Genomic DNA, 17,140 nt, shown 5'->3' with positions numbered 1-17,140 from the left:
CGCAAGTGTGCACATGACCTGACTTGGCATTTGTTACCGGGTTACTTGGCAGATTTCAGAGTAATCCAGGCCAAGAGCACTGGAAATTAGTAAAGAAAGTCTTGCGTTATTTGCAAGGAACAAAAGGCCTCATGCTGTCTTACAGAAGATCAGAATCGCTCCAGGTAGTGGGGTACTCTGATTCTGACTTTGTAACAGACAACACAAAGTCGACATCGGGATACGTGTTTACTCTTGCAGGAGGAGCTGTTTCATGGAAAAGCTCAAAACAGACAATCACCGCAGGGTCTACAATGTATGCCGAGTTTATAGCATGCTATGAGGCAACAGGGCAGGTGAACTAGCTTAAAAAATTCATACCTGGTTTAAAGGTGGTTGACAGTATTGAGAAACCACTAAAGTTATACTGCGACAATGAACCCGTAGTAATGTATGCTCACAACAATCAGTCAAGTGGTGCTGCCAAACACATTAACATAAAGTACATGTTGTGAAAGATAAAGTCCGGGATCAAACAATCAGTCTCGAGCACATTAGAACAGATAAAATGCTCCCGGATCCGCTCACGAAAGGCCTGCCACCCAACGTGTTCAAGGAACATGTAGCCGACATGGGTTTAAGGGAAGCCTTATGATTCCTAGACTATATGGCCCAAAAGTAAAGTATCTTTTTCTGAATAGAGATGTGTATAGTGGCTGTGGAATCTATCGATGATTAACTGAGACAATGAAACATGCTCTATGGAAAAATCTGTGATGGAATAGAAAAAGCCTAAACGAAACAGTGAGATCAAGGGGGAGAATGTTAGGATTGATCTCCCACCTCCTTGAGCCCAACGGCTCAAGAGAGGGCCTTGACTGCGCCTGATCGGGGCGCCCAGCCCAATAGGCTGGTGGGCCCCTGTCACACTGCGCTATATAAACACAGGGGGTGGAGGCTGGCTCCACGCGGAAAACCAAGTTCGTCGCCGCTACAACTCCACCCCACAAAACCCTAACCGATCTAGGGCAAGCGCAGCCAGTGACAGGAATCGCCACCGCCGCACCTTGACCTCCCGGGAGCACTACGACCAGGTCCTTGCCGGGGCTTCACCGACCACCGCCGCCGCCGCCAGCACCAATCCTGGATCGACGACGATGGCCGGTTCCTCCTCCTTGGCAAGTGGCTCCACCGGTCGGTAACCTAAACCCTAATCCCTCTTACACCCCGTGCAAATGTTGTTCTACCATGTCAATAGAGTACCCGATCAATGCTAGACCTGGGTGATCCCAAATAGAAACCTAACAGCACCAATCTGATATCCTGCTCACGAATGACAGTACAGAAAAACCAACATGGCAGGTGAAGTGTAGAAAAATCAGTGGTTATTTTGTGATTTCTCTTTCTAGGTCTACATTTGGAGATCTGTTAATTGCTGCTGGAAAGACTTTCTCTTAGAGCCTAAGATCATGGTGAGTTCATATTTCATAAATTCATTTCAGGTCATGTAAAGTAGCATGTGCAAGCATGCTAATTTGACATTTGGTTCTGGTTATGCATTTTTTTCTATTATGCGATTATGTGCGATGTGTTTCATTTATCTAATCAGTGCCATTTTACAGGCAAGCCTTGCTGATTCTTTCTTAGCGGATCTTGATGAACTGTCAAACAATGAAGCCTATCTTCTGAGTTGGTTTCAGTTACTATGATGTTACAGATTTTTCAATGATTGATTTGTTGAGAATTTACAAACTAATCATAAAAAATTCAGGAGGAAGAAAATGCTGAAGCAATGGGTATGGAAGAGATTGTTGATGATGATATGCCTGACCTTGTGTCTCTTAATTATGATGACCTTGATAGTGTTTCAAAGCTTCAGAAGACACAACGTTACAATGACATAATGCATGTATGCGATCAAACTCATAAATCTCCTCTTTCCCTTTCCCTCTGCTCCCCTACCCTCTTTTACTCTTTAGTTAAAGAGTAATTAGTTCAAAATTTATTGTTAATCATTATTACATATGATAAATACAATTTAATTTCTTCTAATGCCTCTTTCAATTCAATAGAGGGGGTATTTCTTCCCTCAAGCCATCTTCCAATGCAAGGAAATTGTTCATGCTGTTGGAATTATTAATTGGGCTAAGGCTCATGTGTAGAATAATTCCTAGGAAAATCACAAAAGCCCATCTCATGGAAGCATGCATGAGAACATTTAGTACCAACTTGCTAGTTCTATGAGAGTGAGCCCTCCTTAAATAGGAGAGTGCTCTCTAGGCTCTTGAGCAAGAAGGAAATAGAGCAACACACGCGCGTGCTCCCTCGCCTCGGCTGGCCCGGCTCGGGCTCGGGCACGGGCCGGTTGGCGCGCGCGCACGACATGCGCATGAATGGTCCGCCAAAATTGGCTCCTCGTGCTTGCGCAGATGCGGCTTCTTTTTGCAGTTATGTTTTGCTGCATGAAACGGAAATTTCGGTGATCAGTTTTTGCAAACTTATCGTATCGGATTCTTTCTTGCGCCAGATAGCATAGAGTCCGCATAGGTTACGCGCGGCTTATCCGGTTCAGTTACGACGTGGTGATCACACGTCCTATAAATACCGGACCGCTACCTCGTTGCAACGTACATGAAAAACAATCTAGGGTTTTGCCTCTCCTCTGTGCTGTGCCGCCACTGTCGTCTACTCCGTCCCCTTCGTCGGCGTGTACCAGCGATCGGGAAAGCCGGTCTCCGGAATCATTGTCCTCGTGAAGTCCTGCACCGGGAGAGAGCGAATAAGGTTTTTGGGAAGTGCTCTGCGCGACTGCTTGCTGTTCGTCAACGACGCCTCGTCTTCCCCGTCGATCGGTCGCGGCTCGCCGTCGTCAACATCCTACGCCGCGAGTCGTTCGTGCTGCTTCCAATCCTCTTCAAAACAACCTTCGGTACAGGTCAATTATGTTTAATCTAGTTCTGTGTCTATTTAATCTATTCGTGTGTAGCTATTTCACATACATGTTTAGATTAGATCTGTACATGTTGGTTGATCTATGTGCTGCCATTTTCGCTTTAGAATGTCATGATTTATTTACGCGATAGATTAAATCATTATGTGCTTATACTTTCAACAATCCAAAAACCTTATGATAGGCACTCTGATTTTTCGATGGCTGGTTTTGCCGATGCACTGAGGCCGGATAAATTCACCGGTGTGCATTTTAAGAGATGGCAGATCAGGGTCACTCTATGGCTGACGGCTATGAAGTGCTTCTGGGTTAGTACTGGTAAACCTGAAGGGGTTCTGACTGCTAAACAGCAGAAAGAATTCGGGGAAACCGCTACTATGTTTGCAGGAGGCATTCTTAGCGTTCTTGGTGATCGTCTTGTAGAGTCATATATGCATATAACTGACTCTAAGGAGTTGTTGGATGCGCTGAATACCAAATTCGGTGTCACTGATGCTAGCAATGAGCTGTATATCATGGAGCAATTTCGTGATATTAGGATGGTTGAAAACTGTTGTGTGGTCGAACAGGCTCATGATATACAAACCATCACTAAGGAACTCGAACTCCTAAAGTGCGCCTTACCCGACATGTTTGTGGCCGCGTGCATTATTGCGAAGCTTTCTCCCACTTGGAGAAATTTCGGCACTGCACTAAAACACAAGAGACAGGAATATTCCGTTGAGGGTTTGATTTCATCTCTTGATCTTGAAGAGAAGGCTCAGGCTAAGGATGCTGCGTCTAAAGGCAATGGGGGACAGTCAAGTGCTAATGTGGTGCACAAGCCCTCTCACAAGAACAACGGGAAATTCAAAGCCAAGTAGAACACTAACTTCAAGAAGAAGGGTAACAATGACAACAAAGAAGAGAGAACTTGTGTCGTGTGTGGAATGCCTGGCCATCTGGCTAGGAGGTGCCCATGACGCAAGGGCATGATGGCACCTGCTGGACAGACTTCTAACTCTGTCAATGTGACCATTGGCAAGACTGAAGATGGGACAGGGTATGGTAATTTTCCTACTGTTCTTTCAGTCAGTCAATCTACTAATTGGTGGGTTGATACAGGAGCCAATGTACATGTTTGTTCTGATATCTCATTGTTTACCTTTTATCAGGCCATCCGAGATTCCTCCATCCTAATGGGGAATGAGTCGCATGCTTCTATTCATGGTGTTGGCATGGTGGATCTGAAGTTTACTTCGGAAAAGATCGTGCAGCTGAAGAACGTGCAGCATGTCCCTACTATCGACAAGAATCTCGTTAGTCGTTCCCTTCTATGTAGAGACGAGTTTAAGTTAGTGTTTGAGTCTAATAAAGTAGTCGTGTCTAAACATGGATATTTTATTGGTAAAGGCTATGAGAGCGGAGGCCTGTTCCACTTTTCTCTTTCTAATTTTTGCAATAAGTCTGTGAACCATATTTGTGGCAGTGTGGATGATGAGGCGAATGTTTGGCACTCACTTTATGTCATATTAATTTTGGTTTGATGTCTCGGTTTTCCAGTATGAGTCTGATTCCTAAATTTTCCATTGTCAAAGTTTCTAAGTGCCATAGTTGTGTGTAATCAAAGCAACCTCGTAAGCCCCACAAGGCTGCCGAGGAGAGAAACTTGGCGCCATTAGAACTCCTTCATTCTGATCTGTGCGAGATGAATGGGGTGTTGACTAAGGGTGGAAAACGATACTTCATGACATTGATTGATGATGCTACTAGATTTTGCTATGTGTATTTGCTAAAAACGAAAGATGAGGCTCTAGACTATTTTAAAATCTATAAGGCAAAAGTTGAGAACCAACTTGATAGAAACATAAAAAGACTTAGGTCAGATCGTGGTGGAGAGTTTTTCTCAAACGAATTTGACTTATTCTATGAGAAACATGGCATAATACATGAGAGGACGCCTTCCTATTCTCCCGAATCCAACGGCCGGGGTTGCCGAAAGGAAGAACCGCACGCTCACTGACTTGGTGAATGCCATGTTAGATACCGCGGGGCTACCTCAGGCATGGTGGGGGGAGGCATTATTGACCTTGAATCATGTACTTAAGAGAATTCCTAACAGAAATAAGGACAAAACACCACACGAGGTATGAATTGGGAGAAAACCATCACTTTCTTACTTGCGTACGTAGGGGTGCTTGGCAAAAGTCAATGTACCAATTCTTAAGAAACGTAAGTTGGGACCCAAGATTGTGGACTGTGTCTTTCTGGGATATGCTCATCATAGCATTGCTTATAGGTTTTTAATAGTTAAATCTGAGGTACCGGACATGCATGTTGGTATAATTATGGAGTCTCGAGATGCCACTTTCTTTGAGAACCTTTTCCCAATGAAAGATGGACATAACACTTCTAGCCAATCTTCTGAGATGATGCCGAGTTCAGTCACTTCAACTGAACATTCGGAAACCACACATGAAATTATTATTGAGGAGGATGCCAGTCAAGTTCCTAGGAGGAGCAAGAGATAAAGGACGGCTAAGTCCTTTGGAGATGACTTCACTGTGTATCTCATGGATGATACTCCCAAGTCAATTTTAGAAGCTTATGCATCCCCAGATGCAGACTACTGGAAGGAGGCTGTCCGTAGTGAAATGGACTCTATTATCGCTAACGGGACTTGGGAGGTGACAACGACCCTATGGATGCAAACCCGTAGGATACAAGTGGGTATTCAAGAAGAAGCTTAGGCTTGATGGTACTATTGAAAAGTATAAGGCTCGGCTTGTGGCTAAGGGCTATGCTCAGAAAGAAGGCGAAGATTTCTTTGACACTTACTCACCTGTTGCACGATTGACCACAATTCGAGTATTACTATCTCTGGCTGCCTCACATGGTCTTCTCGTTCATCAAATGGATGTTAAGACAGCTTTCCTCAATGGAGAGTTGGATGAGGAAATTTACATGGATCAGCCTGATGGATTTGTAGTAAAATGTCAAGAAGGCAAAGTGTGCAAGTTGCTAAAATCTTTGTATGGTCTGAAACAAGCTCCTAAGCAATGGCATGAGAAATTTGATATAACACTAACATCTGTAGGCTTCGCAGTCAATGAGGCAGATAAGTGTGTATACTATCGCCATGGTGGGGGCGATGGAGTTATTTTATGTCTGTATGTTGATGACATACTGATCTTTGGGACAAACATTGAGGTGATTAAAGAGGTTAAATCATTTTTGTCTCAAAACTTTGACATGAAGGATTTGGTTGTAGCTGATGTTATTCTAAACATTAAGCTAATTAAGGGCGACGATAGGATTATACTATCGCAGTCTCATTATATGGAGAAGATCTTGAATCGCTTTGGCTATATTGATAGCAAACTTTCTCCAACGCCTTATGATCCTAGTCTGTTGCTTCGCAAGAACAAGAAACAAACTAGGAATCAAGTTGAGTATTCTCAAATCATTGGCTAACTCATGTACCTAGCTAGTGCAACTAGGCCTGACATCTCTTTTGCTGTGAGCAAGTTGAGCCGGTTTATCTCTAATCCGGGAGATGATCATTGGCAAGCGCTCGAGCGAGTTATGCGCTATCTAAAAGGTACTATGGACTTGGACTTTGCTATTCTGGTTATCCCGCGGTGCTAGAGGGATATAGTGATTCAAATTGGATCTCAGATGCTGATGAGATCAAAGCCACTAGTGGATATGTCTTCACACTAGGTGGTGGTGCTGTTTCATGTAGGTCTTGCAAACAGACCATCTTGACGAGGTCAACCATGGAAGCAGAGCTTACGGCACTAGATACTGCTACTGTTGAGGCAGAATGGTTGAGAGATCTAATAATGGATCTACCAATTGTTGAAAAACCTGTGCCAGCTATCCTAATGAACTGTGACAATCAAACTGTGATTGTTAAGGTGAACAGTTCTAAGGATAATATGAAATCGTCCAGGCATGTGAAGAGACGATTGAAGTCTGTCAGGAAATTGAGAAACTCCGGAGTTATAACGTTGGATTATATCTAAACAGCTAGAAACCTGGCAGATCCCTTTACTAAGGGGCTATAATGGAATGTGATAGACACTGCATCGAAGGAGATGGGTATGAGACCCATATGAGTTATCTATGGTAGCAACCCAACCTCTGTGATCGGAGATTCCGTGAATTAGGACCTGGGAAGAACAAGTCATTAGTTAATTGGAGCAGAGTATTCTTAATTAATAAACCCTCTCTAAGTGAAGATGCATGTACTCTCTTGCTACAAGGCAGGTTGGCAATGCCTTAATGTGTTCTGTTGACTTTAATTAACGAAGATACTATCCTGTAAAGAAATCTTCAAAGAACACACCTATATGAGCTTGACCAGTAGTCGTAGTCTATTGAGATTTTAGGTGAATCTTCTAGGAAGCTCATGAATAGACCATGGAGTATGACTTATAGGCTCCACCCGCGGGATAGGCTACTGACAACCTAGTATCAGTGAAGGCTCTGAGTGAAACTTACTTGCACCAAACTTGCAATTCAAGGCATAGTTCATTGTTCAAGTTATGAGTAAGTGCAGCTTAGGGTTCTAAATGGATGTTCAACCTTAATCGATCTCCATCGCAATACTGGTATATAAACAGTACATTGGGACAGACAAATCTCTAAATCTTTTGAGATTTGGTGGGGGATTGTTGGATATCAATTGGGCTAAGCCCCATGTGTAGAATAATTCCTAGAAAAATCACAAAAGCACACCTCATGAAAGCATGCATGAGAACATTTAGTACCACCTTGCTAGTTCTATGAGAGTGAGACCTTCTTAAATAGGAGAGTGCTCTCTAGGCTCTTAAGCAAGAAGGAAATAGAGCAACACACGCACACGCTCGCTCGCCTGGCCTGGCTCGGGCTCGGGCATGGGCATGGGCCAGGCCGGGTGTCGCGCGCGCATGACATGCGCGTGAATGGTCCGCCAAAATTGGCTCCTTGTGCTTGTGTAGATGCGGCTTCCTTTTGCAGTTTTGCTTTGCTGCGTGAAAAGAAAATTCCGGTGATCAGTTTTTGGAAACTTATCGTATCGGATTCTTTCTTGCGCGAGATAGCATAGAGTCCGGATAGGTTACGCTCGGCGTATCCAGTTCGGTTACGACGTGGTAGGCGTGCTGATCACACGTCCTATAAATACCGGACCGCTACCTGTCACGCCCAGAAATTCCTCACACGAATTTCTGAACTTAATTGTGTATTAAATCCCTGTCCAGGACCAGCCAGGGTACAAAAAAGACAATGTTGATTACATAACCATCGTTCTTAGAAACAACTGAAATTACACTTATTCTAGCGGAATGCAGCGGAAAGCAAAACAAAGGGGGTAGACTAGCTCCAGCGGGTACGGCTTCAGTCCACAGGCAACACTTCGACGGCGGAACAGCTCACTCCTGAGAGGCACCTCCATCGGACTCGACTTCTAGCTCTGGTTTGGGAAAGTTAAGCAAGGCTGAGTACAAACCACCATACTCAACAAATAACACGGACAAGGGGAGAATAAATGATGCAATGTTATTAACAAGGACAGGCTAGGGTTAGTTGCGATAAAGCAGCAGTTTTAAACAAATAACAGAGATTAAAAGAATAAAGGTAATTTAAATACAGTAAAGCATAAATAAGTAAACAGTTGTAAAGTACCACAACACTGTCCAACGTTACACCACGTTGCAACAGGCCCAACCACTACTCAACGTTACACCACGTTGCAGTAGTCCCGAGAGATAACCAATTTACTCAAGTTATTAGGGTTCACTAATCACAGTGAAGCTGGGAGTTCGCACGTAACCGTGGGCACGGCTATTCGAATAGTTTATACTCTGATCAGAGGTGTACTACTGTACCCACAAGACACGACTCCAGTACACTTGAACGTGCGCCGACATACCACCATGGTATACCGGAAAGGAGACCGTGATAGGACCCGTTACACAACCCTCCCTATTTAATCGCACCACACTTCAGGTTTCACCCCCTCCTTTACACCAAGTCGGGCGGTCCCCTCTTGTGCCTTGGTAGATCCAGAAGCAGGAGAAGCTTTCGTTACACCACGATTGCCCGTCCATACTCCATCACGCCTACCCTTGCCTGGGTACGTCAAATAGTTTGAAGTCATGCTCCAAATCCCACCTTACCCATTTCGGCATGTGGTTAGCACTTAATTACTTCCAGGGTTTCCCGTGAACCGGTCCTTAATCGCCATGGGTGCGACTCTCAAAACCATGCACCCACAGCCCACCATTATCAATATTTTAGTTGACATTAACCTGAACCGGGTAGTGAATCAATATCTCAGCTATTCAGAACTAAGCATGATTAAATGTGATCCCATGAGCTATTTGTTCTAAGCATGGCTAAGCATTAACCTAGGCCTAACTCTAATCAAGTTACCCCTGGTCCAGCAATGAATAAAGTTGGATAAACAACGGTATAATAATAAGGTTTACCCGAAAATAGCATAAAGTAAATACTTTAATTAAAGCAATGCATATTTGAAATAAATAAGCGGGGAATTTGCAATAATGGGTTCAATATGTTCAAGGATGAGTGTCACTTGCCTTGCTCTGGCCCTTGGGGAACTTCGGCGACGATCTCGAAGTAAACCGGCTCTTCAGCGGGGTCCGAATCTAAGCGACAAAGCACAAAAATAAATAAAACAGGCACAAACTCTACTGACACAGCAAAAGAAACTATTTTTAATGGATTCTTGATAATTTCATGAATTTAATGAAATTTGAATGGAACTAAACGGAGACTAGATGAATTACTTATGAATTTTAGAAGTTTTCTGGGGTTTTTAGCTAAACAGAAAAGTCCTAAATCAATTATTGCACAATTAATGGGGCTGCTGACGTCAGCGAGGAGAGAGGAAGCTGACGGCTGACAGGTGGGGACCACCTGTCGGTGAGAGAGAGGGGGAGGAAGAGACTGACACGCGGGACCCACGGGAGGAGAGAGGAAGGAGGGGCGCGGGGGGACTGACGGGTGGGGCCCACTCGTCAGCGGGAGGGGAACAGAGAGGAGCAGAGCGCACGGGCTCGGGCGGACGGCGGCAACCGGCGGGAGCGGCGGGCGACGCGGCGGCGGCGGCGCACGGCGACGGCGGCGCGACGGCGACGGCCGGCGAGCGGCGACGGCGCGACGGCGACGACGGCCGAGGCGGCGACGCACGGCGACGAGGGAAGAACAGCGGCGACGGCGACTGGCGAGCGGCGACGGCACGGCACGCGCAGGCGCAAGCAACGGCGGCCAGACGTCGGCGACGCGGAGGCGACGACGACCACGGCGGCCGGCGGGAGCGGCGAGCTTCGGTCTCGTCCGGCGACGGCGCGCGACTCGGCGGCGATCGGCCGGAAAGGGGGAGAAAGAGGGGAGGAGGGTGCAGGTGCTCACCTGCAGCGGCAAGGGCGCGGACGGGTCGGCGAGACCGAGGAGGAGGTGACGACGCGGGCGGGAGCGGGAGATCGGCGATGGCGGCGGAGATCGACGGGTGACGGCGACGGGGCGAGCCGCGGCGGCGGAGAGGTTGGAGGAGCTGCGGCGGGCGCGAGGCGTCCACCGGCGACGACGAGAGCCCGGGAAAGGTTGGCGACCCCGAGGCGAAGACGATGACGCGGCTAGGCGGCGACGACCGGCGTCCGGTGGCGAGAGTGCGCGGCGGCGACGAACGGCGGCAGTGCGGCGGCGACATGAGCGAGGGCGGAAAGTGAGCGACGGCGCGCGGCGGCTCGGGATTTATAGGGTGGCGGCACTGGCTAGGGCGGGCGGAGGTTCGAGACCGAGTCGGCGACGACACGGTCTCGGCGGCGGCCGTTGCGGCGACGGCGCGGAGTCCGGACTCGGCTGGTGCGGGCAGCCGAAACGGTCACTAACAGGTGGGCCCCACCTGTCAGTGGCGCGCGAGAGAGGAGGGAGGCGGCGCGGACTCGCGGCGCGGGCGACGCGGCGAGCTGGGCCGAGCGGCGGCCCAGGCGGGGCGCACGCGGGCGGAAGGGAGCGGCCGGCGGCTGGGCCGGCCGAGCGGGGAGTGGGCCGGCTCGGCTGGGCCGGCCCGGGAAGAAAAAGAAAAAGAAAAAGAAAGGAAAACGAGAGAGGGAGGAAAATTGGACTTCGGCCCAATTTGAGAAGGAAGGAAAAAAGAAAGGAAAAAGGAGGGAAAAAGGAAAACCCCACTTTTGCCGAGTTTTAAATTAATTTGTTTGGCCAAATTTTATACTTCTGCAGTTTAAATTTAAATCCTGTTAGTCGATTTGCGAGCCTCGATTTAATTGAATTAATTCCTTTTAGAGGGATTTTTCCTGAGTTAATTAAGCCAATTGTTATTTACGGATTTCTTTTTACGATTTAGGCTTAGGACGAAACTCCGGGTGTGACACTACCTCATTGCAACGTACGTGAAAAACAATCTAGGGTTTCCCTCTCCTCTATGCTGCGCCGCCACTGTCGTCTACTCCGTCCCCTTCGCCGGCGTGCACCAGCGATCGGGAAAGCAGGTCTCCGGAACCATCGTCCTCGTGAAGTCCTGCACCGGGAGAGGGCGAATAAGGTTTTTGGAAAGCGCTCTGCGCAACTACTTTCTATTCGTCAACGATGGCTCGTCTTTCCCGTCGATCGGTCGCGGCTCGCCGTCGTCAACATCCTACGCCATGAGTCGTTCGTGCTGCTTCCAATCCTCTTCAAAACAACCTTCGGTAGAGGTCAATTATGTTTAATCTAGTTCTGCGTCTATTTAATCTATTCGTGTGTAGCTATTTCACATACATGTTTAGATTAGATCTGTACGTGTTGGTTGATCTATGTGCTGTCATGCTTTCGCTTTATAATGTCATGATTTATTTACGTGATAGATTAAATCGTTATGTGCTTATACTTTCAACACATTCCAAGCGAAGTCTGAGAGGTACAGAGCTCTTTCCCATTCCCTCTACTCCCCATTATTTTTTACCGTTCTGAGCTTGCCCACCAACAACCTCTTCTCTCCATTTCTTTGTTTGGATGCTTTTTTTTTTTTGGCAGTGAGGAATTTGTCATTGCTGGCTGGATTTGTGTTGCGACCCATCCTCCTCTTGGATCTGCGCTGCAAGCCCTCCTGGACGGTGAGACTGCTCATTCATCTTCTTTATTTGTGTGCCATATGTGTTCTTTTTTCATTCTTTTTCCTTGCTTACTGTACATAAACCTTTTGGATTTAATATATTAACTGCATTGTTGATTTAGATATTGCCTAACAGTATGGATATTTTCACTATTTTTAAGCTTTTCGCTTACATTGTAGTTCTGCATTTCTATTTGACGTGTTACTGAGATCACATCCCCTCTTCCTAAATAATTCAGAGCTTTGTTTGCTGTATATTTTGGCTGATACAATTTTTTATATATTTCAGAGCTTTAAAATGCTCGATTGAAGTTCTTGGTTTTTTTCAGTTGTCTTTGCATGGGTTCTACTATTGGTCACTGATGGCCCACATGAAAAGGTATCATCTTCTCCTTTATAAAAGAAATATTATGAGCATCCACCAGTTTATACTAATACAGTGATGAGATGGTCTCATACAAATAATGTACTGAGAAAATTGTACTGTACATTATGCTATCACAGCTGAATTGTTGATCTGAGAAAGGATTTTCCCGCCATCCATAGGTATGTATCTGCTTATATATTTGCATGTTACTCTAAAATTATGTCTTTGCATTGTCTTTTATACGTCATTCATTTGTTCAAACTAATGTTTATTTTTTTTAAATTTCTAATATGCCCGCAGCAACATCTAGTTATAATATAACCTACGGCATACAGTCGGGTAGCATTAGCACGAGTAGAGTATATAACAATAGTTGCCCAATAACTACTAACACGAGAGTATACTCTTTTTTCTTCACAAATCAAATATGAAAACGCAAAACTGTTCCAGTATAGCAAATTGAGTTGGGTCTACAACTGCTTTGGTGTCCGGGGCATTAGACTTTGTCACGCTAACTCCATATGTGCTTCTTCATATGTGCTTCTTCCATCCAGCATATATTTGTGTTTAATGTTATTATTACTATACGATAAAACATTAGCTATACTTTATGAGAAACTATTTTTAAAAATTATAATTGTTTTTAAATAAGACGAATGGTCGAACAGATGTAGAAATTCACCCATACGATTAATTTGTAACGGTAGTAATAGTATTTTATCAGGTAAATATTTGATTGATTGCAGCCGCAACTGTGACAAACTTACATCGTACTAGCATCATATTGTGAGCTCAACTTTTCCTCAAACATTTCGGTTGTTGTGGCAAAAAAATGTCCACACTTGGTGGCATGGCATGTCACATTGTGACGTACACTTTGGCAGTGGCCATGTCAAATCACGTACACGGGACAAGACATCTCTTTTCCTCTTTTTCTTGGTACACATATATTTGTGCAGTGTGTGCATGTGCACACATCTTGCACCATAAACCAGCTGATCAATTAAGATGGTGTTTAGATTGAGAAAATTTTTGGGATAAGTGTCACGTCAAATATTTGACCGGATGTCGGAAAAGGTTTTGGACACGAATGAAAAACGAATTTCACGGCTAGGCTAGAAACCACGAGACGAATCTTTTGAGCCTAATTAATCCGTCATTAGCACATGTTGGTTACTGTAGCACTTATGGCTAATCATGTGCTAATTAGGCTCAAAAGATTTGTCTCAAGATTTCTTCTATGTCACGCCCAAAAATTCCTCACACGAATTTCTGAACTTAATTGTGCATTAAATCCCTGTCCAGGACCATCCAGGGTACACAAAAAGATAATATTGATTACATAACCATCGTTCTTAGAAACAACTGAAAATTACACTTATTCTAGCGGAAATGCAGCGGAAAGAAAAAGGTAGACTAGCTCCAGCGGGTACGGCTCCAGTCCATAGGCAAAGCTTCGACGGCGAATCAGCTCACTACTGAGAGGCACCGCCATCGGACTCAACTTCTAGCTCTGGTGGGGAAAGTTAAGCAAGGCTGAGTACAAACCACCGTACTCAACAAGTAACACGGACAAGGGGGAAATAAATGATGCATAGGGATTAACAAGGACAGGCTTAAGGTTTGTTGCAATAAAGCAACAGTTAAACAAATAACAGAGATTGCAGAGAGTAAAGGTAATTGAATACAGTAAAGGACAAGTAAATAACAGTTGTAAAATACCACAACACTGTCCAACGTTACACCACGTTGCAACAGGCCCAACCACTACTCAACGTTACACCACGTTGCAGTAGTCCCAAGTGAAAAACCAGTTTACTCAAGTTATTAGAGGTTCACTAATCACAGTGAAGCTGGGAGCTCGCCCGTAACCGTGGGCACGGCTGTTCGAATAGATTATACTCTGATCAGAGGTGTACTACTGTACCCACAAGACACGACTCCACTACACTTGAACGTGCGCCGACATACCACCATGGTATACTGGAAAGGAGACCGTGATAGGACCCGTCACATAACCCTCCCTATTTAATCGCACCACACTTCAGGTTTCACCCCCTCCTTTACACCAAGTCGGGCAGTCCCCTCTTGTGCCTTGGTAGATCCGGAAGCAGCAGAGGCTTTCGTTACACCACGGTTGCCCGTCCATACTCTATCACGCCTACCCTTGCCGCGGTACGTCAAATAGTTTGAAGTCATGCTTCAAATCCCACCTTACCCATTTCGGCATGTGGTTAGCACTTAATTACTTCCAGGGTTTTCCGTGAACCGGTCCTTAATTGCCATAGTTACGACTCTCAAAACCATGCACCCACAGCCCACCATTATCAATATTTTAGTTGAAATTAACCCGAACCAGGTAATGAACCAATATCTCAGCTATTCAGAACTAAGCATGATTAAATGTAATCCCATGAGCTATTTGTTCTAAGCACGGGTAAGCATTAACCTAAGCCTAACTCTAATCAAGTTACCCCTGGTCCATCAATGAATAAAGTTGGATAAACAACGGCATAATAATAAGGTTTACCCGAAGAAAATAAATACAGTAAATACTTTAATTAAAACAATGCATATTTGAATAAACAAACGGGGAATTTGCAATAATGGGTTCAATATGATCAAAGATGAGTGCCACTTGCCTTGCTCTGGCCCCTGGGGAACTTCAGCGACGATCTCGAAGTAAACCGGCTCTTCAGCGGGGTCCGAATCTAAGCAACAAAGCACAAAAATAAATAAAACAGGCACAAACTCTACTGAAACAGCAAAAGAAAGTATTTTTAATGGATTCTTGACAATTTTATGAATTTAATGAAATTTGAATGGACCTAAACGGAGACTAGATGAATTACTTATGAATTTTAGAAGTTTTCTGGGTTTTTAGCTAAACAGAAAAGTCCTAAATCAATTGTTGCGCAATTAATGGGGCTGCTGACGTCAACGAGGAGAGAGGAGGCGCTGACGGGTGGGGACCACTTGTCGGTGGCAGAGAGGGGAGAGGAGAGACTGACTAGTGGGTCCCACGGGAGGAGAGAGGGAGGAGGGCGCGGGGTGACTGACGGGTGGGTCCCGTCGGTCGGCGAGAGGGGAGCGGGGAAGCGGCTCGGGCGAACGGCGGCAGCCGGCGGCGGCGATAGCGGCGGTGCACGGTGACGGCGACAACGACGCGACGGCGATGGCGCGACGGCGACGACCGGTGTGCGGCGACGGCGCGTGGCGCGCGACCGAGGCGGCGGCGCACGCGGCGCAACCGGGCAGAGCAGCGGCGACGGGCTGGCGCGGCGACGACGAGCGAGTGACGAGCGCGGGCACGGACGGGCGCGGGTGGCGGCGGCTTGACGACGGCGTCGCGAAGGCGACGACGACAGCAGCGGGCGACGGCGAGGACGAGCTCAGCACACGTCCGGTGAGCGAGCTGGGCCGAGCTGGGCGAGGGAGGAGGGAGCGGCAACGGACTTCGCGACACGGCGCGGGCGAGCGAGCTGGGCCGAGGCGGCGGCCCAGGCGGGGGAAGGCAGCGCGCGCGCGGGAGGCCGGTCGGCTGGGCCGGCCGAGGGGAGATGGGCCGGCTCGGCTAGGCCGGCCGGGGAAGGAGAAAAAGAAATAGGGAGAGGAGGAAAATTGGACTTTGGCCCAATTTGAGAAGGAAGGGAAAAAGAAAGGAAAAAGGAGGGAAAAAGGAAAGCCCCACTTTTGCTGAGTTTTAAATTAATTTGTTTGGCCAAATTTTATACTTCTGCAATTTGAATTTAAATCCTGTAAGTCGATTTGCGAGCCTCGATTTAATTAAATTAGGTTCTTTTAGAGGGATTCTTCCAGAGTTAATTAAGCCGATTGTTATTTACGGATTTGTTTTTACGATTTAAGGCTTAGGACAAAACTCCGGGTGTGACACTCCCCCTCCACCTGGGCCGCCGCCGCCGGCCCAGCTCGCGCGCTCGCACTCGCCCGTGAAGTCCGCGCCGCCTCCCTCCGCCTTTGCGCCGCTGACAGGCAGGGCCTACCTATCAGCGACTGCGCCCGCGCTGCGCCGCGCCGGCCGAGTCCGAGTCCGCCACCGCGCCGCAACCGCCGCCGCCGAGTCCTCGTCGCGCCTGACTCGGTCTCCAACCACCGCCCCGCCCTAGCCGGCCTCCCCGCGCTATAAATCCCCACCGCCATCGCCCACTTTTTCCTCTCCGCCCGAGCCACCGCTGCGCTGCCCCGTCGTCGCCGCCGTTCGATCTCGCTGCCGGACGCCCTTCGTCGCCGTCAATGTCACGCCCGGAGTTTTATCCCAAGCCTAAAATCGTAAAAAGAAATTCGTAAACAACAATTGGCTTAATTAACTCAGGAAAAATCCCTCTAAAAGGAATTAATTTAATTAAATCGAGGTTCCAAATCAATTAACTGGATTTAAATTCAAATTGCAGAAGTATAAAATTTGGCCAAACAAATTAATTTAAAATTCGGCAAAAGTGGGGTTTTCTTTTTTCCCTCCTTTTTCCTTTCTTTTTCCCTTCCTTCTCAAATTGGGCCGAAGTCCAATTTTCCACCCTTCCTTTTCTTTTTCCTTTTTCTTTTTCCTCTCCTCCTTCCCGGGCCGGCCCAGCCGAGCCGGCCCACCTCTCCCCGCCCGGCCGGCCCAGCCGAGCCGGCCTTCCGCTCCGGCCTCCTCCGCCCGCGCGCCTCCGCCTGGGCCGCCGCCCGGCCCAGCTCGCCCGCTCGCTCGTCCGCGCTCACGGCGAAGTCCGTCTCGCCT

General features: G+C 47.0%; 1 long non-coding RNA gene across 2 annotated transcripts; it reads left to right on the top strand.

The window, feature by feature from the left end:
* Window positions 1-970: 970 nt before the first annotated feature.
* Window positions 971-1,933, top strand: LOC107305444. Of its 2 annotated transcripts, XR_001551601.1 has the most exons (4): window positions 971-1,173; window positions 1,389-1,451; window positions 1,602-1,668; window positions 1,751-1,933. It is a non-coding gene; the product is annotated as an uncharacterized LOC107305444 (long non-coding RNA). The 2 variants fall into 2 exon arrangements; XR_001551600.1 differs by having other exon boundaries at window positions 1,602-1,933.
* Window positions 1,934-17,140: the final 15,207 nt, after the last annotated feature.

Source organism: Oryza brachyantha, chromosome 12 (genome assembly GCF_000231095.2).
Source record: "Oryza brachyantha chromosome 12, ObraRS2, whole genome shotgun sequence".
NCBI lineage: Eukaryota > Viridiplantae > Streptophyta > Magnoliopsida > Poales > Poaceae > Oryza > Oryza brachyantha.
This window is presented reverse-complemented; position numbering and strand designations above follow the sequence as displayed.